This window comes from Ranitomeya variabilis, chromosome 6, assembly GCF_051348905.1.
Source record: "Ranitomeya variabilis isolate aRanVar5 chromosome 6, aRanVar5.hap1, whole genome shotgun sequence".
In the NCBI taxonomy this organism is placed as follows: Eukaryota; Metazoa; Chordata; class Amphibia; order Anura; family Dendrobatidae; genus Ranitomeya; species Ranitomeya variabilis.
The window spans coordinates 55,018,394-55,039,850 of record NC_135237.1 but is presented as its reverse complement, the minus strand read 5'-3'; the positions used below and the strand labels follow the sequence as shown (position 1 = coordinate 55,039,850).

At 47.3% G+C, this 21,457-nt stretch overlaps 1 long non-coding RNA gene across 1 annotated transcript in view; it reads right to left on the bottom strand.

The window, feature by feature from the left end:
- LOC143783418 (uncharacterized) overlaps positions 1-20,659 on the bottom strand; it is a 33,473-nt gene extending 12,814 nt beyond the window's left edge. The window contains exon 1 of the long non-coding RNA XR_013217155.1: positions 20,597-20,659. This is a non-coding gene — a long non-coding RNA (uncharacterized LOC143783418). The remainder of the gene's footprint in view (positions 1-20,596) is intronic.
- Between the last annotated feature and the right edge of the window lie 798 nt (positions 20,660-21,457).

The following is a 21,457-nucleotide window of genomic DNA, read 5'->3' as shown; positions in this document are numbered from 1 at the left end:
GGCTGGCTGCGCCTGTGCGGCCGCGCTGGCCGGGAGCCCGCCTCGCAGTGTCGTCTAATGTAATCCCACCGCGGGCCTGGGATCCGTGGCCATGCGCAGTGCATATCCTCGCCTCTCACTCCCCTCCCTACGGCTTCTTCAGACTGTGCGGTGTCACGGCCGTGGCATGCTATTAGGGATCAGCTGACACCGCACAGTCTGAAGAAGCCGTAAGGAGATGAGTGAGAGGCGGAGGTTCAGATATGCACTGCGCATGTCCATGGATCTCAGGCCCCCAGTGGGATTAAATCAGAAGACAATGCGAGGCGGGCTCTCGGCCAGCGCGGCCGCACAGGCGCAGCCAGCCTGACACCAAATGATGTCAGAAGACGGGCAGAGCAAAATGTGTGCATGGCCAAGGGCTAACCTAACAGCGCAGGCTCCGGGACAGATTCAAACAACGCTGAGGAGGCGGCGCACGGCGCCAAGGGGGTAAGTATGACGGCTGTGCTGCGTCACATGACAAAGGAAAGTTCCACCTACCGGACGGTTTAACGGTGTGAGGGGACACATTTCATAAGTGTTAGGTTCAGCATGTGCAAGGAGCACCACGAAAAGAGGCACTTTTTCCCTTTGCATCACTACTGCTGCACAAGGTGGCTCCTTCAGTAACAAACGCCTGGGGGGGGAGGGACAGGTTCCCTTAAATTTAACTTGTTGTGCCTGCGTGGCGGTCGCAGTACAGGTTGCCGTATACACAGCAGGGGAGCAGCAGGCGTTACTGAACCCCACTAACACATTGGCGAGGTGTTTGGCTCTGTGCGTACAGCACTTCTGGACAGCAACTAGCGGTGTTGGAGCCCAGGGACAGGAGGAGGAGGAGGTGGAGGAGATAGGAGGGATTGCCACACACACAGCAGGGGAGCAGCAGGCGTTACTGAACCCCACTAACACATTGGCGAGGTGTTTGGCTCTGTGCGTACAGCACTTCTGGACAGCAACTAGCGGTGTTGGAGCCCAGGGACAGGAGGAGGAGGAGGTGGAGGAGATAGGAGGGATTGCCACACACACAGCTGGGGAACAGCTGACGTTACTGAACCCCAATAACAGAGGAGCGAGTGTTGGGACTGTGCGGACAGCACTTCTGGACAGCAACTAGCGGTGTTGGAGCCCAGGGACAGGAGGAGGAGGAGGTGGAGGAGATAGGAGGGATTGCCACACACACAGCAGGGGAGCAGCAGGCGTTACTGAACCCCACTAACACATTGGCGAGGTGTTTGGCTCTGTGCGTACAGCACTTCTGGACAGCAACTAGCGGTGTTGGAGCCCAGGGACAGGAGGAGGAGGAGGTGGAGGAGATAGGAGGGATTGCCACACACACAGCTGGGGAACAGCTGATGTTACTGAACCCCAATAACAGAGGAGCGACTGTTGACTGTGCATACAGCACTACCAGGCAACAACTAGCGGTGTTGGAGCCCAGGGACAGCAGGAGGAGGAGGTGGAGGAGATAGGAGGGATTGCCACACACACAGCTGGGGAACAGCTGACGTTACTGAACCCCAATAACAGAGGAGCGAGTGTTGGGACTGTGCGGACAGCACTTCTGGACAGCAACTAGCGGTGTTGGAGCCCAGGGACAGGAGGAGGAGGAGGTGGAGGAGATAGGAGGGATTGCCACACACACAGCAGGGGAGCAGCAGGCGTTACTGAACCCCACTAACACATTGGCGAGGTGTTTGGCTCTGTGCGTACAGCACTTCTGGACAGCAACTAGCGGTGTTGGAGCCCAGGGACAGGAGGAGGAGGAGGTGGAGGAGATAGGAGGGATTGCCACACACACAGCAGGGGAGCAGCAGGCGTTACTGAACCCCACTAACACATTGGCGAGGTGTTTGGCTCTGTGCGTACAGCACTTCTGGACAGCAACTAGCGGTGTTGGAGCCCAGGGACAGGAGGAGGAGGTGGAGGAGATAGGAGGGATTGCCACACACACAGCAGGGGAGCAGCAGGCATTACTGAACCCCACTAACACATTGGCGAGGTGTTTGGCTCTGTGCGTACAGCACTTCTGGACAGCAACTAGCGGTGTTGGAGCCCAGGGACAGGAGGAGGAGGAGGTGGAGGAGATAGGAGGGATTGCCACACACACAGCTGGGGAACAGCTGACGTTACTGAACCCCAATAACAGAGGAGCGACTGTTGACTGTGCGTACAGCACTACCAGGCAACAACTAGCGGTGTTGGAGCCCAGGGACAGCAGGAGGAGGAGGTGGAGGAGATAGGAGGGATTGCCACACACACAGCTGGGGAACAGCTGACGTTACTGAACCCCAATAACAGAGGAGCGACTGTTGACTGTGCGTACAGCACTACCAGGCAACAACTAGCGGTGTTGGAGCCCAGGGACAGCAGGAGAAGCAGAGGAACACAATGTAGGCCGAAGCCTGATTGGAGAAAGTCGAAAGGGAACCTTTAACCCCCCCCCAAGGCGTTTGTAGCTGAAAGAGCCAGCTTGTGCAGCACAAAAGATGCAAAAGGAAAAGGTGGCTCTTTTCATTATGCTCCTTGCAAACACAGAACTAAACACTTATAAAATGTGTCCCCTGAAACCGTGAGACCGTCCCGGAGGTGGGACTTTCCTTCGTAATATGACGCAGCACAGCTGTCATTCCTACCCCCTTGGTGCCGTGCCCCGGCTCCTCAGCGTTGTTTGATTCCGTCCCGGAGCCTGCGCTGTTATGTTATCCCTTGGCCAGGCACACTTAGCGCTGCCCATCTTCTGACATCATTTGGTGTCAGGCTGGCTGCGCCTGTGCGGCCGCGCTGGCCGAGAGCCCACCTCGCAGTGTCGTCTAATGTAATCCCACCGCGGGCCTGGGATCCGTGGCCATGCGCAGTGCATATCCTCGCCTCTCACTCCCCTCCCTACGGCTTCTTCAGACTGTGCGGCGTCACGGCCGTGGCATGCTATTAGGGATCAGCTGACGGCGCACAGTCTGAAGAAGGCGTAGGGAGATGAGTGAGAGGCGGAGGTTCAGATATGCACTGCGCATGTCCATGGATCTCAGGCCCCCAGTGGGATTAAATCAGAAGACAATGCGAGGCGGGCTCTCGGCCAGCGCGGCCGCACAGGCGCAGCCAGCCTGACACCAAATGATGTCAGAAGATGGGCAGCGCTAAGTGTGCCTGGCCAAGGGATAACATAACAGCGCAGGCTCCGGGACGGAATCAAACAACGCTGAGGAGCCAGGGCACGGCGCCGAGGGGGTAGGAATGACAGCTGTGCTGCGTCATATTACGAAGGAAAGTCCCACATCCGGGACGGTTTTACGGTATCAGTGGACACATTTTATAAGTGTTAAGTTCTGCGTGTGCAAGGAGCATAATGAAAATAGCTACCTTTTCCTTGTGCAGCATTACTGCTGCACAAGGTGGCTCTTTCAGTAACAAACGCCTTGGGGGGGGGACAGGTTCCCTTACATTTCAGTTGTTGTGTCAGCGTGGCGGTCGCAGGACACATTGCCGGCTACACAGCTGGGGATCAGCTGACGTTACTGAAACCCAATAACACTGGGTCGTATGTTTTGACTGTGCAGACGGCACTTCTGAGCCTCAACTGGCGGTGTTGGAGCCCAGGAATTTAAGTTCAGGTGGTAGAAAGATGAACACAACAGGAAACCTGGATAACGTAGACAGTCACCTAATTATTTAATCAGAAAGAGGAGTGGCAAATTCCTTCGAGATCCAGGCCTTGTTCATTTTCAGGAAAGTAAGCCGGTCAACGTTATCGGAGGATAGTCGCATGCGACGGTCAGTTAGTACACCACCTGCAGCACTAAAGACGCGTTCCGATAATACACTAGCCGCAGGGCAAGCCAGCACCTCCAATGCATACTGGCTTAGCTCTGGCCATGTATCCAGCTTTGAGACCCAAAACTTGAAAGGTGAAGAGCCGTCTGGGAGTACAGCAAGAGGGCAAGACATGTAGTCTGTCACCATCTGACGGAACCGTTGCCTCCTGCTGACTGGAGCCGTCTGTGATGGTGTAGACTTTTGTGGCGGGCACAGAAAACTGTGCCACAGTTGGGCCATACTGGTCTTGCCTTGGGCAGAGGCACTGCTTCTGCTCCCTCTTTCTGCAGAGCCTCCACCACTGCCTGGATGCACTGAGCTGCTTTGTAATGCACTAGCAGCACTTCTCTCAGTTGGAATGGAGAAGATGATGGAATTCACCAGTGTGTCTTGGTACTCCCACATTTTTCGCTCCCGGTTCAACGGTGTGATGAGGCTTTCTACATTGTCCCGGTAGCGAGGATCGAGGAGGGTGAACACCCAATAATCAGACATGTTGAGAATGTGGGCCATGCGGCTGTCATTTCTCAGGCACTGCAGCATGTAATCCACCATGTGCTGCAGACTGCCAACTGCCCAAGAAATGCTGTCCCCTGCTGGAGGCGTGATCTCTGCCCGCTCGTCATCACCCCACCCTCGCTGTACACACTGAGTACTGGACAATTGTGTAACTCCCTCCTCGGGACGGATGTCTTCCTCCTCCATTGACTCCTCCTCATCCTCCTCACAAACTGTCCCCTGCCTACGCGTTTGTGAGGAACCACGTGGCGCTGACTGTCCAGAAGATGATGGAAATGATGAATCCTCATCCTCCACCTCTTCCACAACATCATCCCTTAGCGCTTGCAGTGATTTTTCAAGCAGGTAGATAAGGGGGACAGTCATGCTGACTAGTGCATCATCTGCACTCGCCATCTGCGTGGAATAATCAAAGGGACGCAAAACCTGGCAGACGTCATTCATAGTGGCCCACTCTGTGGTTGTGAAGTCTGTACGGCGTGGAGTGCGACTTCTTTGCGCCTGATGCAGCTGGTACTCCATTACAGCTTGCTGCTGCTCACACAACCGCTCCAACATATGTAACGTGGAATTCCACCTGGTAGGTAGGTCACATATGATGCGATGTTCCGGCAGGTGGTGTCGGCGCTGCAGAGCCGCAATGCGCGCTTTTGCCGTGCTGGATCGCCGCAAGTGAGCACACTCTAGGCGGACCTTGTGCAGCAGCACATCAAGATCCGGATAGTCCCTCAAAAAACTCTGCACGACCAAATTGAGCACATGTGCCAGACATGGGATGTGAGTGAGGTTGCCGAGGCCCAGAGCTGCCACCAGATTTCGGCCATTATCACACACTACCATGCCTGGTTGGAGATTCGCTGGCACAAACCACACATCGCTCTCCTGCTTGATGGCATTTCAGAGCTCCTGCGCTGTGTGGCTTCGATTCCCCAAAGAAATTAATTTCAAGACGGCCTGTTGACGTTTGGCCACGGCTGTGCTCATGTCGGTCGTAACAGGTAAACGTTCATCACGGGTCCATGTGGAGGTGGACTGTGACGGCTCCTGCAGCGATGATTCTGAGGAACTGGTGTAAGAGGAGGAGTCAATGCGTACAGAATGGATTCCTGCAATCCTTGGAGTGGGCAGGACACGTCCTGCGCCACTCGCACGATCTGTACCCGGCTCAACGACATTAACCCAATGGGCAGTGAGGGAAAGGTATCGCCCCTGTCCATGTTGACTGGTCCACGCATCGGTGGTGAGGTGGACCTTGCTACTGACGGCATTCAGTAGCGCGTGTTTTATGTGTCCCTCCACATGCTTGTGCAGGGCAGGGACGGCTTGCCTGCTGAAGTAAAAGCGGCTGGGCACATTGTACTGGGGGACTGCCAATGACATCAAGTCACGGAAGCTGTCAGTCTCCACCAGCCTGAATGACAGCATTTCCAGTGACAGAAGTTTGGCAATGCCTGCAGTCAGAGCCTGTGCTCGTGGGTGGTTTGACGAGAAAGGCCGCCTTTTCTCCCATGCCTGTACTACCGATGGCTGTAGACTGGGCTGGGAGTGTGTGGATGACTGGGAAAGAGGTGCTGCGGGTGGAATTACAGCGGGTCTCTGGACAACAGGGCCAGAGGTTCTTCCACAGCGATCCTGGGAGGAAGCCGAACCAGCTGCGTGTAAGCTGGAGGAAGAGGCAACACGAGCTGAAGAGGTGGTAGCTGCCGCTGTTGGTTGGCCTAGCTCTTCAGTGTGTTTTTCTAACTCCGCCGCGTGCCTGGTGCGCACATGTTTCCACATGTTGGAGGTATTGAGGTTGCTGACATTTCGACCTCTTTTGACTTTGTGATGACACACCTTGCATTTGACATAGCAAATGTCATCTGCAACTGTGTCAAAAAAGGACCAGGCAATGCAAGTCTTGGGAGCGCCCTTTTTGGCTTTTGGAAGAGACATGCTCCTAACAGGTGCCAAAGCGGAGGCTGCAGGATCCGCAGTCTTCCCCCTCCCTCTCCCTCTTTGGGCCGTACCGGGAATCTCTTCCTCAGAGCTGCTCCCACCACCTTCCTGTCCCTCACGCCAAGATGGGTCAAGGACCTCATCATCTACACTACCCTCGGCCCCCAACTGCTCCTCCTGGGTAGTCTCAGCAGCAGAGCACGCACCAGAAAGTGGCACCTGAGTGTCATCAGCGGATGCGGCCTGCGATGTGGTGACCAGAGGCACTGGCCCACCCGCCTCTTCAGAGGAAGAGAGAAAAAGTGGTTGGGCATCACTGCACCCTGCCTCTTCTTCCATTTCTCCAATGCTGCTTGGCTGGCCCCCTGTTTCCAAGCCAAGAGATGATTCAGAGAACAGAAGTAGAGACGGCTCCTGTCCTGGGATCTCTGTCTGCCTGGGCAATTTGGCAGGTGGTGAAGAGACAGATGGCTGCTCTCCAGTGCTCTGTGTCTGAGAGGATGTGGCACTAATTGAAGTCGATGCATTAGCTGCCATCCATCCGACAACGGATTCAATTTGGTCTTCACGCAGCAGCGGTGTACGGTGCTCTGTGACAAAGCTGCGCATGAACGACTGTTCCCTGGTGAAAGTGGGTGCTGATGAGTAACCGGTGCCCGCAGCAGGCACAGAATCCCCACGTCCTCTCCCTGCTCCGCGCCCACGTGCCTTACTCACTGCCTTCTTCATCTTGGTTGACTGATAAAGATAAGCAGAAAAGTACTAACGGCTTTGTGTGCTTATTCCTAAAGAGCTCCTAACAGGTATAAGAAACACTAATTTTCTAAAGTGTGGACTAGACTTTAATATGAGCTAATGTGGCCTACACAAATGTAAAGTGGTGTCACTGGTGTGTTTGGTGAACTTTATTATTTATTTATTTTTTTGGGGCTGAACTGACAACAGAGAGAGCTGCAGTCACATGGAGACCGTGCAGACAGCCGTAAACGGCGCTGCAAGGCCCAAAAACCCTCCTCTTTGTTATCCTATGTAGTGTTTTTCCACAAGTTAGCTGGAGACGGGTGGAAAGACACTAATAGGAATTTTTTGAAAAAATGTACAGCAGCCTGCACTACTTAAAACAAAAGGAAAATTTATTTTACGGTATGACGCAGTGAAGAACCCTGAGCTGGAGACAACCAGGCTATGGCTGCTCACAGACTACAGGACGAGCTGCAGTCACACGGAGACCGTGCAGACAGCCGTAAACGGCGCTGCAAAGCCCAAAAACCCTCCTCTACGTTATCCTATGTAGTGTTTTTCCACAAGTTAGCTGGAGACGGGTGGAAAGTCACTAATAGGAATTATTTGAAAAAATGTGCAGCAGCCTGCACTACTTAAAAAAAAAACAAAAAAAAAACAAAGAACAGTATGAGGCAATGAACCACCCTCCCTGAACTGAATACAACCAGCTATGGATGGCCTATGGCTGCACTCAGACTAGAGAGTGGGCTGCACTCACACACACACACACAGAGACCTTGCAGATCGCTGTGAAAACAGCGCTACAAGGCAAAAGCAAGGTGATTAGCAGGTGAACATAGCGGTTGCTAAATTAGCCTTGGAAAAGAACAATTAAGCAAATCGCTATCTCAAAACTGGCCCTCAGTCAGCAAACAGCGTCCTGTCACTAACTGAATTCACAGCAGAGTGAGCGCAAAATGGCGCCAGCGACTTTTAAACTGCATCATGACATCATTTCAGCAGCCAATCACAGCCTTGCCAGTAGTTTCAAGCCCTCCATGCTAAACAGGATGTGCCCACACTTGGAATCATTCTCATTGGCTGATTTCGTACAAATTTGTGCAGTTTGAATCCTGGGAACTTCCGATTCCGGTATCCGATACGCGGCAAGTATCGGATCTCGGTATCGGAATTCCGATACCGCTAAGTATCGGCCGATACCCGATACTTGCGGTATCGGAATGCTCAACACTAGTGATTAAATAAAATTTATGTTTATTCTATGTATGATACAGACACTCCTTTTTTCCACACTTGATCTGGGTTTTTGTGTATTTTTATTGTGCACGGAGTGGGACCTGGTCAAGGTCTGATGGACTAACATGTATACTCAACCAATGTCAATGGTAATATTATCTCAGTCTGTACCAGTACTGCAAGGATGACAGTATATATGTAAGGACTCAGGTGGTCACTATGAAGCCTCATTGTAGCATCCATATAACAAATCCCTCTGATGCCCTAAGTTGGATTCATTAGATCCATGTTCTGGCAGGAATATGTGGCTGTAATAAGGAAACTAGAATGCAGCAGCATTACAGCAATTGGAATAAGCCTTCATAGACAGTATTCTCAAAGTATAAGTTGTCAATAGCAATTGATTGGTTGAATAATATAACACAACATAAGACATATGAAGATAAGAGAGAAGCCCAACTGTTGTGAATTCCGTTCTTGGGCTCCATCCTGTGGTCATGAATGGTATTTTTGGGAGTTTTGCTCTTGGGCTCCCTCTGGTGGTTTCAAGTGGAACTTAGCAGCTGCTTTCACTAATCGGTGCCCTGGCCTTGTTATTTAACTGAGCTTTAGGCTGTAGTTGATGCCAGCTGTCAATGTTTCTTCCTGTGGATTCAGTCCTTTCCTGGAAGTTCTCTGTTGGCCAGTCCATTTCAGCTTAAGATAAGTTCTGCTAGTTTTTGGGTGTTTCCCTGCTTATGACCTTCTGTTCAGTTTAAGTTATGTCTCTTTTGTCCAGCTTGTCATTATGAATTATTCCGGCTAGTTGGAAGCTCTGAGGTCGCAGATTTGCCCCTCCACACCGTGAGTCGGTGTGGAGGTTATTTTTTGTAAACTCTGCGTGGACTTTTAGTTTTTATACTGACCGCACAGTAGCCTTTTCTATCTCTGTCTATTTAGATAGTAGTGGCCTCCTTTGCTAAATCTAGTTTCATTTCTGAGTTTGTCATTTCCCTCTCCACTCACCGTCAATATTTGTGGGGGGCTATCTTTCCTTTGGGGATTTCTCTGAGGCGAGATAGTTTTCCGTTTCCATCTTCAGGGGTAGCTAGTTCTTAGGCTGTGAAGAGGCATCTAGGCAGAGATAGGCACGCTCCACGGCTATTTCTAGTGTTGGTGTTAGAGGTAGGGATTGTGGTCAGTAAAGCTACCACCTCCCCAGAGCTAGTACTTTATTTGTTTTACCCACCAGGTCATTTCAGTTCTGCTCCGTAATCACTAGGTCATAACAGTGATTACTGTCGGTGGAGCTGCCACCTCCGCTGAGCTTGTCCATGATTGGTTTTGCCCACCAGGTCATCTCAGTACTGCTCCGTAACTACCAGGCCATAACAGTACAGCTGGCCCACAATGTGTTAAATGCATCTCAAAAGAGGGAAAAGAAAGTTCTGAGTCATTGTTTTTTTTTTCTTGTTGCCTGTTTTGTCTTTTTTTTTCCCCTTGATTTTTGGATGGTGCAGGAGCTTGGTGCTGATATGGAGGTTCAGGGTCTGTCTGCGCGTGTTGATCATCTCGCTGCAAGGGTACAGAGTATCCAAGACTATGTTTTTCAAACTCCTGTTTCTGAGCCTAGAATTCCTATCCCTGATTTGTTTTCTGGGGATAGATCTAAGTTTTTGAACTTTAAAAATAATTGCAGATTGTTTTTTGCTCTGAGACCCCGTTCCTCTGGTGACCCCATTCAGCAGGTGAAGATTGTTATTTCTCTGCTGCGTGGCGACCCGCAGGACTGGGCATTCTCCCTTGAGCCAGGGAATCCTGCATTGCTCAATGTAGATTCATTTTTTCAAGCACTTGGACTGCTTTATGACGAACCTTATTCTGTGGATCAGGCAGAAAATTTTTTACTGGCTCTGTGTCAGGATCAGGAAGCAGCAGAGATATATTGTCAGAAATTTAGAAAGTGGTCTGTGCTTACAAAATGGAATGAGGATGCCCTGGCAGCTATTTTCAGAAAGGGTCTTTCTGAAGCCCTTAAAGATGTTATGGTGGGGTTTCCCACGCCTGCTGGTTTGAATGAATCAATGTCTCTGGCCATTCAGATTGATCGGCGCCTACGTGAACGTAAGATGGTGCACCATATGGCGGTGTCCTCTGGGCAGAGTTCTGAGCTTATGCAAAGTGATAGGATTTTGACGAGAGCAGAACGGCAGGAGTTCAGATGTCAGAATGGGCTGTGTTTTTACTGTGGTGACACTACTCATGCTATCTCTGACTGCCCGAAGCGAACTAAGAGGGTTGCTAGGTCGGTTACCATCAGTACTGTACAGCCTAAATTTCTCTTGTCTATTACCCTGATTTGCTCATTGTCGTCCTTTTCTGTAATGGCATTTGTGGATTCTGGCGCTGCCCTGAACTTAATGGACCTAGAATTTGCCAAGCGCTGTGGTTTTTCCTTGGAGCCTTTGCAGAGCCCTATTCCCTTGAGGGGGATTGATGCTACGCCATTGGCCAAGAATAAACCTCAGTACTGGACACAGTTAGCCATGAACATGGCTCCAGCACATCAGGAAAATATTCGCTTTTTGGTGTTGCATAATTTGCATGATGTGGTTGTGCTGGGGTTTCCATGGTTACAGGTACAGAATCCAGTGCTGGATTGGAAATCTATGTCTGTGACTAGTTGGGGTTGTCAGGGGATACATAGTGACGTCCCCCTGATGTCAATTTCCTCGTCCCCTTCTTCTGAAGTTCCTGAGTTTTTGTCGAATTTCCAGGATATATTTGAGGAGCCTAAATCCAGTCCTCTGCCTCCTCATAGGGACTGTGATTGCGCTATTAATTTGATTCCTGGCTGTAAGTTCCCTAAGGGTCGACTTTTCAATCTGTCTGTGCCAGAGCATGCCGCTATGCGGAGTTATGTAAAAGAGTCCTTGGAGAAGGGGCATATTCGCACGTCTTCATCACCGTTGGGAGCGGGGTTCTTTTTTGTTGCCAAGAAGGATGGCTCCTTGAGGCCCTGTATAGATTATCGCCTTCTTAATAAGAACACGGTCAAATTCCAGTACCCTTTGCCTTTGCTCTCTGATTTGTTTGCTCGGATTAAAGGGGCTAGCTGGTTTACCAAGATTGACCTTCGAGGGGCGTATAATCTTGTTCGCATCAAACAGGGTGATGAATGGAAAACAGCATTTAATACGCCCGAAGGCCATTTTGAATATCTTGTGATGCCTTTCGGGCTCTCTAATGCTCCATCTGTGTTTCAGTCCTTTATGCATGATATTTTCCGGGAGTATCTGGATAAATTCATGATTGTATATTTGGATGATATTTTGTTTTTTTCCGATGATTGGGAGTCTCATGTGAAGCAGGTCAGGATGGTATTTCAGATTCTCCGTGTTAATACACTGTTTGTGAAGGGGTCTAAGTGCCTTTTTGGAGTTCAGAAGGTTTCTTTTCTGGGGTTCATTTTTTCTCCCTCGGCTATTGAAATGGACCCTGTTAAGGTCCAGGCTATTTATGATTGGACTCAACCCACATCTGTGAAGAGCCTTCAGAAATTTTTGGGCTTTGCTAATTTTTATCGCCGCTTCATTGCTAATTTTTCTACTGTGGTTAAACCTCTGACCGATTTGACCAAGAAAGGTGCTGATGTGGTGAATTGGTCCTCTGCGGCTGTGGAGGCCTTTCAGGAGCTTAAGCGTCGTTTTACTTCTGCCCCTGTGTTGCGTCAGCCAGATGTTTCTCTCCCTTTTCAGGTTGAGGTTGACGCTTCTGAGATTGGGGCAGGAGCTGTTCTGTCTCAGAGAATTTCTGATGGCTCTGTGTTGAAACCGTGTGCTTTCTTCTCCAGAAAGTTTTTGCCTGCTGAGCGTAATTATGATGTCGGCAATCGGGAGTTGTTGGCTATGAAGTGGGCATTTGAGGAGTGGCGACATTGGCTTGAGGGAGCTAAGCATCGTGTTGTGGTCTTGACCGATCATAAGAATCTGATTTACCTTGAGTCTGCCAAGCGGTTGAATCCTAGACAGGCTCGGTGGTCTTTGTTTTTCTCTCGTTTTGATTTTGTGGTCTCGTATCTTCCGGGATCTAAGAATGTGAAGGCTGATGCCCTGTCTAGTGTCTAGGAGTTTTTTGCCTGATTCTCCGGGAGTCCTTGAGCCGACTGGTATTCTCAAGGAGGGGGTGATTCTTTCTGCTATCTCCCCTTATTTGCGGCGGGTGCTTCAGGAGTTTCAGGCTGATAGACCCGACCGCTGTCCTGTGGGGAAATTGTTTGTTCCTGATAGATGGACTAGTAAGGTGATTTCTGAGATTCATTGTTCGGTGTTGGCCGGTCATCCTGGGATCTTTGGTACCAGAGATTTGGTTGCCAGGTCCTTTTGGTGGCCTTCTTTGTCACAGGATGTGCGTTCCTTCGTGCAGTCCTGTGGGACCTGTGCCCGGGCTAAGCCCCGCTGATCTCGTGCTAGTGGGTTGCTTTTGCCTTTGCCTATCCCTGAGAGGCCCTGGATGCATATTTCCATGGATTTTATTTCTGATCTTCCTGTTTCTCAGAAGATGTCTGTCATCTGGGTGGTTTGTGACCGGTTTTCTAAAATGGTCCACTTGGTACCTTTGCCTAAGTTGCCTTCCTCCTCTGATTTGGTTTCTTTGTTTTTCCAGCATGTGGTTCGTTTGCATGGTATTCCGGAGAATATTGTGTCTGACAGAGGTACCCAGCTTGTTTCTAGGTGTTGGCGGTCCTTTTGTGTTAGAATGGGCATTAATTTGTCTTTTTCTTCGGCATTTCACCCTTAGACAAATGGACAGACGGAGCGAACCAATCAGACCTTGGAAACCTATTTGAGATGCTTTGTGTCTGCTGATCAGGATGATTGGGTTACCTTCTTGCCGTTGGCCAAGTTTGCCCTTAATAATCGGGCTAGTTCGGCTACTTTGGTTTCGCCTTTTTTTTGTAACTTCGGTTTTCATCCTCGTTTTTCTTCAGGGCAGGTTGAGCCTTCGGACTGACCTGGGGTAGATTCTGTGGTGGACAGGTTGCAGCGGTTTTGGACTCATGTGGTGGACAATTTAACATTGTCTCAGGAAAAGGCTCAACGTTTTGCTAACCGCCGTCGGTGCGTTGGTCCCCGGCTTCGGGTTGGGGATTTGGTCTGGTTGTCTTCTCGTCATGTTCCTATGAAGCTCTCTTCCCCTAAGTTCAAGCCTCGTTTTATTGGTCCTTATAGGATTTCAGAAATTATCAATCCGGTGTCTTTTCGTTTGGCCCTTCCAGCTTCTTTTTCCATTCATAATGTGTTCCATAGATCTTTGTTGCGGAGATATGTGGTGCCCATGGTTCCCTCTGTTGACCCTCCTGCTCCGGTGTTGGTTGAGGGGAGCTGGAATATGTGGTGGAGAAGATTTTGGATTCTCGTCTTTCAAGGTGGAAACTTCAGTATCTGGTCAAGTGGAAGGGTTATGGCCAGGAGGATAACTCTTGGGTTTTGCCTCCGATGTCCATGCTGCCGATTTGGTACGTGCTTTTCATTTGGCTCGTCCCAATCGGCCTGGGGGCTCTGGTGAGGGTTCGGTGACCCCTCCTCAAGGGGGGGTACTGTTGTGAATTCCGTTCTTGGGCTCCATCCTGTGGTCATGAATGGTATTTTTGGGAGTTCTGCTCTTGGGCTCCCTCTGGTGGTTTCAAGTGGAACTTAGCAGCTGCTTTCACTAATCGGTGCCCTGGCCTTGTTATTTAACTGGGCTTTAGGCTGCAGTTGATGCCAGCTGTCAATGTTTCTTCCTGTGGATTCAGTCCTTTCCTGGAAGTTCTCTGTTGGCCAGTCCATTTCAGCTTAAGATAAGTTCTGCTAGTTTTTGGGTGTTTCCCTGCTTATGACCTTCTGTTCAGTTTAAGTTATGTCTCTTTTGTCCAGCTTGTCATTATGAATTATTCCAGCTAGTTGGAAGCTCGGGGGTCGCAGATTTGCCCCTCCACACCGTGAGTCGGTGTGGAGGTTATTTTTTGTAAACTCTGCGTGGACTTTTAGTTTTTATACTGACCGCACAGTAGCCTTTTCTATCTCTGTCTATTTAGATAGTAGTGGCCTCCTTTGCTAAATCTAGTTTCATTTCTGAGTTTGTCATTTCCCTCTCCACTCACCGTCAATATTTGTGGGGGGCTATCTTTCCTTTGGGGGTTTCTCTGAGGCGAGATAGTTTTCCGTTTCCATCTTCAGGGGTAGCTAGTTCTTAGGCTGTGAAGAGGCGTCTAGGCAGAGATAGGCACGCTCCACGGCTATTTCTAGTGTTGGTGTTAGGAGTAGGGATTGTGGTCAGTAAAGCTACCACCTCCCCAGAGCTAGTACTTTATTTGTTTTACCCACCAGGTCATTTCAGTTCTGCTCCGTAATCACTAGGTCATAACAGTGATTACTGTCAGTGGAGCTGCCACCTCCGCTGAGCTTGTCCATGATTGGTTTTGCCCACCAGGTCATCTCAGTACGGCTCCGTAACCACCAGGCCATAACACCCAACATGTAGTCACAAGTTGATGAAACAAAAAGATACATGGATGTTGGTATAAAGGGAGTTTTTGGACAACACTGTCAAACATGAAATAAAAATCTACAGAAGAAATCATAGTTAGAACTTAGATAGGCTGCCCAAAAAGTAAAAAATGCTAAAAGTCTAATAAGAAAAAATAGAAGAAAAATGTATCCACATTGATCTGTCGTAGCTCGATTCTGGTGTTTAGCCAGTCCTTGCTCATCTCCAATTCCAATTCCGGAAATGCTCGCTATTTGAGTCAATGGCAGAGTCAGGTAACTCTTACATAAGGGAGAGAATTGGACAAAGAATCATTGAATGGAGGTGGAGTGATAAAAGTAATTATATTTTTCTAAACGTTGGCCATTCGTTGCTTCATGCTGTCTCCACAGATCATATCAGCATTCTGTTTCTTTGCTTTCTAGATGGCCTCTGGTGTGGCATGTGTAAGGCAGTGAAGTCTAATTAAAGCTTTCCCTGCAATTCCAGTGCTGTGGAGGTGTTGTTTAAGCCTGTCACTGCACTACCTATGCCGCCATGGTGGCCATCTTCGAAGCCGGAAGCTTAGACTGCTGATCTAAGAAGAGGAAGTAGCAGAGGCAAAATAGAGCTACCACTTTTCAGTCCCAGGTTAGAGGGTCCATTTAAGAGGAGAGATCATAGCTAGAGATGAGAGAATTTGATCAAGTCAGGGCTTATTCGGCAAGCTATAGCGCTTACCAAATATATTGCAGAGGGAACCCGGCTTCCAGGATCACTCCGGCTGATCAGCTGTCCGGCTCCGCAGCTGCATGTGTCGCGGCTGTGTGATAGTCACGATACATGCATGGAGAGTCTTCAATACTCATTACCCCCACTGTAAATAACCCACAAATTTTTTGGAATTCTGTTCTGTTGAATGATGAAACATGGAAAGTGGAATATATTGGGCTCATGGATCACCAGCATGTCCGGAGAGGGAAGAATGACAAATATACTGTAAATTGCACCCTGCTTACAGTGAAGCATGGAGGCGGATCAATAATGTTCTGGAGCTACTTTGCGTCCTCTGGCACTGGAAACCTGCAGCATGTGGAGGGCAAAAATAATTTAATTTAAGTGTCAGGAAATCTTGGGAGAAAACACCATGCCTTCTGTGAACACCATAGAAATTATTTGGTGGGATTTGAAGATAATTGTTGCAGCATGTAAATCCCAAATATTACTAAACTGGAAGTCCATGAGAAATTCCCTATGATTCCTCAGAAATGCTGCCAGAAGCTTTTGTCTGGCTATGCATCAAATTTGCAGCAGTTCATAACAGTCAAAGGGTCTCTAAATAGTAAAGATGCTCGTCATGGTTAAATAATTCTGAGACTGCAGTAGTCTGTAAAAATTACATTTTGTGCTGAATTTGCAGAAATCACTTTTTACTATTTACATTGTTCTTATTTGATTGTTTTATTATTAGCATCAGAAAGTTTGTAAATGTAGATAATAAGCCTAATTTGCAATGAGGTTTCAATAAGCTTTACATATATATAAACACACATATACAGTACAAGTGTATATACCATATATATTTATACACTGGTATATATGCACACACATATTATAAAGTAGATATGTTCATATTAATATTTCAGCTTGCTCTGTACTCAAAAAGACTTTAGTTCAGAGTCTCATAAATAGGTCTGAAGGAAGCTGGCAAATCGATTAGCAGTAATAATTTATTTGCTATGCCAGGCACAGCCTAACTGTGCTGATAAACTCTGTGAAGTGAAGCAGACAGCACTTACAAGATCCACAGCGAATAGGTGCTGAACGGCTCAGTCTGAAATGATTGGATTTTTCTCTTTTTTTATACCTCTTATTTTATACTTTGCAACACATTCCTGCACATATACATATAAATACTATATATATATATATATATATATATATATATATATATATATATATATATACTAGATGGTGGCCCAATTTTAACACATCGGGTATTCTAGAATATGTATGTAGTTTATTTATGAAGATTTCAGAATAATGCAATGAATACACAGGATTCAGCCGGCCGGGTGCGACCAATTAGCGAAGTGTGGTTCAAATCCCGCTCCAATTCGCGGCTGGACTGCATCTGTTGCTGATTGTTCGTGGCTGGCCGGGCGTGACCCATCAATGAAGCCAGGCCCAGCTGCAGGTTTTTGAGGGCCCCGGGCGAAAGAGTGTCACAGCCCACATAGCATATAACACAGCCCACGTAGTATATAGCACAGCCAAGTAGTATATAGCACAGCTACGTAGTATATAATGCAGCCACATAGTATATAGCACAGCCACGTAGTATATTGCACAACCACATAGTATATAGCACAGCCACGTAGTATATAGCACAGCCCATGCAGTATATAACACAGCCCATGCCGTATATAGCACAGCCCACATAGTATATAGCACAGCCCATGCAGTATATAACACAGCCCACGCAGTATATAACACAGCCCGCGTAGTATATAGCACAGCCTATGTAGTATATAGCACAGCCCACGCAGTATATAACACAGCCCACGTAGTATATAACACAGCCACGTAGTATATAGCACAGCCATGTAGTATATTGCACAGCCACATAGTATATAGCGCAGCCCATGTAGTATATAGCACAGCGACATAGTATATAATACAGCCCACGCAGTATGTAACACAGCCCACACAGAATATAGCACAGCCACGTAGTATATTGCACAGCCACGTAGTATATAGCACAGCCCATGCAGTATATAACACAGCCCATGCAGTATATAACACAGCCCATGCAGTATATAACACAGCCCATGCAGTATATAGCACAGCCCACATAGTATATTGCACAGCCCACACAGTATATAACACAGCCCACGCAGTATATAACACAGCCCATGTAGTATATAGCACAGCCCACGTAGTATATAGCACAGCCCATGCAGTATATAACACAGCCCATATAGTATATAGCACAGCCCACGCAGTATATAACACAGCCCGTGTAGTATATAGCACAGCCCACGTAGTATATAGCACAGCCCACACAGTATATAACACAGCCCACGTAGTATATAACACAGCCACGTAGTATATAGCACAGTCCACGTAGTACATAGCACAGCGATGTAGTATATAATACAGCCTACGCAGTATATAACACAGCCCACACAGTATATAACACAGGCCACGTAGTATATAACACAGCCCATGTAGTATATAGCAATGGGGGCACCATATCCCTGTTAAAAAAAGAATTAAAATAAAAAATAGTTATACACTCACCTTCCGGCAGCCCCGGATCCAGCCCAGGGCTTTAGCGATGCTCCTTGCGACGCTCCGTTCCCAGTAATGCCTTGCGGCAATAACCCATGATGATGTACTGGTCTTGCGAGACTGCTACATCATCTGGGGTCATTGTCGCAATGCATTCTTGGGACCGGAGCATTGCGAGGAGCGGGAAAGGCTGCCGGAGACATCGGAAGGTGAGAATATAATGATTTTTTTTGTTTATTATTTTTAACATTATATATTTTTACTATTGATGCTGCATAGGCAGCATCAATAGTAAAACTCATATAGCAGAAAAAAAGAGAAAATATACCAGCTCACCTGTTGGCATGTGTTGTGGGGAAGCACGGATATCGTGTAGTTATCACGTGAACAAAGTAATCCAGCAAAAAAAAAATCCAGCAAAAAAAACTTACAAATTTATTTAGAATAAAATGCAAAGTCCAGTCCAATAAATTACATGGTAGTGAGTAGCAAGCAACGCGTTTCGAACAATGGTATGTTCTTTCTCAAAGCTTTGAGAAAGAACATACGATTGTTCGAAATGCGTTGTTTGCTACTCACTACCATGTAATTTATTGGACTGGACTTTGCATTTTATTCTTAATAAATTTGTAAGTTTTTGGAAGCTGGATTTTTTTTACTGGATTTCAATAGTAAAAAGTTGGTCACACTTACAGGGTTAATGGCAGCGTTAACAGACTGCGTTATACCGCGTTATGCTGCAGTGTAACACAGTCTGTTTAACGGACTGCTAAAACGCTATGTGGGCGCTAACTGGAGGAGAGTATGGAGGGGGCACTGACTGGAGGGGAGTAGGGAGGGGCCAATTCACAGCCGGACTGTGCCGGCTGCGACCAATGAGCGACGCGGGATTTCTGGGACATACAGACAAACAGATGGAAGTGGACCTTAGACGATTATATATATACTAGATGGTAGCCCGATTCCAACGTATCGGGTATTCTAGAATATGTATTGTAGTATATAAAAGGGTGGTGGCCACTCTTGCACAGGGGCCCACCGCAGGATTCTCCTGTTCTCCTGTAGGCCAGTCCAAGCCTGGATGCAGATGTGAACAGAGTGTTAAGCCGGGGTCACACTTGCGAGTTCAATGTGAGAAACTCACGCGAGTATCTCGCCTCAATACCCGACACTGCTTCCGGCACTCAGGACCGGAGCGAGCAGCTACATGTATTTCTATGCAGCCGAACGCTCCATTCCCAACTGCCAGCATCAGTGTCAGGACTTGATGCGAGAGACTCACGCGAGTTTCTCACATTGAACTCGCAAGTGTGACCCCGACCTTAGAGTAACTCTCTGTTACATCATTTTAATTTAATAGGTATATTTTGTCTGCCATTAACATGTAATATATTTATTTATGACTTGCATGGTTTTTTCAAGTGTTTTCTGCTTACCTGCTGCCGTTAGTGATGAGCAAGTATGCTCATTATTTGGGTTTCTCCAAGCATGCTCTGGTGGTCTCCGAGTATTTCGGCGTGCTCAGAGATTTAGTTTTCGTCGCTGCAGCTGAATGATTTGTGACTGCTTGACAGCTTGAATACATGTGGGGATTCCCTAACAAACAGGCAAGCCCCACATGTAGTCAGGCTGTCTAGCAGCCGCAAATCATGCAGCTGCAGCGACGAAAACTAAATCTCCGAGCACGCCAAAATACTCGGGGACCACCCGAGTGTGCTCAGAGAAACCCGAGTAACGAGCATATTACTAGTTGTGTGTGTAGTTGTCATTACTTGACCACAGGACAGAGCTCTTGGGACAGTGCGAAATACTGTAGCCTGCAAATTAATTATGACTATGGTTCATTTATTTGTTCTAACCTCAACACAAACAGTGGATTAGGGATGGAATTTTTTTAAAAATTTTATTATTAGTTGAACTGGTCTTTTGCGTCTAGTTGCCTTTGCACTGGATTTAGCTTCATGCAATGAGTTTGATCTCTAGGGTAAGGGATAGAGATGGGCAATAGCAGGGTAGTGTTTATAAAGGCCAATACATCAAGATTTTATCTTAAATTTATTTTTTAACCTATTTAACTTTTTTCCCTAATTTTTTATATCACTATTTATATTAAAACGAAAACCCTTGAAATTTGCACAATAGTCACTAAAGAAAAAATTAGGCTGGTATTGTTCAGTAGTTATCTCCATATTATTACTGGCAGGATAACAATGGTAGGTAACATCTATACTGTGAGCCCTCACGGGCAGGGTCCTCTCTCCTCCTGTACCAGTTGTGACCTGTGTTGTTTAAGATTATTGAACTTGTTTTTATTATGGACACCCCTCCTCACATGTAAAGTGCCATGGATCAAATGTTGCTATAATAATAATAATACAAGGGCAAGTGAGTGTACATCATTCGACTTGCATCGTTAAATGAACACCAGTAAGCTAACTTGTTTCCTCATAGGCGGTCGTTAATAGCAAGATTACGCGCACAGAACTGTCAGTAATATATTTCCCCCAAAATAAGACAGGGTCTTATACATGTATATACACACACTGCACATATGGTACTTAACAGCCTGTCTCCTCTTCAATTCCTCTAGATTCCTGTGAAAGACCTTTGGTGACATCATAGTTAGATGACCGTGATGTCACCAAAAGGTCCTTAAGCAGTCTTAACCTTGAAATAGAAAGGCTGGGGGTTCCTATGAAAGTGAAGGCCCTTGGCAATTGACCAGTCTGCATTTCCCTCCCCCCAATCCCATCCATGGCTTTAATTAGGGCTTATTTTGGAAGTAGGGCTTATAATTCAAGGATACTCCAAAAATCCTATAAGATCATGCTAGGGCTTATTTTCAGCGCAGGTCTTTCAGGGAAACACAATATATCGTTTTATACATATACTTTACCATTTTTCTCTGCATCACAAGTCCTGTTTACAAAGGATGAGGTGCTGGCGAGAACAATAATTTTTACGATTGCCCAATTATTCCAAGGAATGCTCATTCATAGCAATCGGCAAGTATAAATCTGGCTTAAGGATAGCACCATGAATGGATCCATTATTCACAATAGATGATGGTCACAGCTTACCTCCTCCTCTCTGCACAGAATACAGAGCATGCATATAAAACTTCCCTTTATAAATCAATGTGTGAGATCCTGTCAATTGCGGTATGGCCCAGGTGCATATGGAAAAGCATACCTCAACATGCTATTATCTGCAGTTAAGACAACATGTTCACCTCCATTATCAAATAAATAAAATAAAATAAAAATAATACAATAAAAACACTAAAAATAGATTAGAAAAACGAATATGCAATATATGTATTTAATGAATTAAATACTGTGGGTGATAAATTCCCTTTCAATGAAACTTCTCTTTATCCAAGTCTCTATCAGATACACTGAAT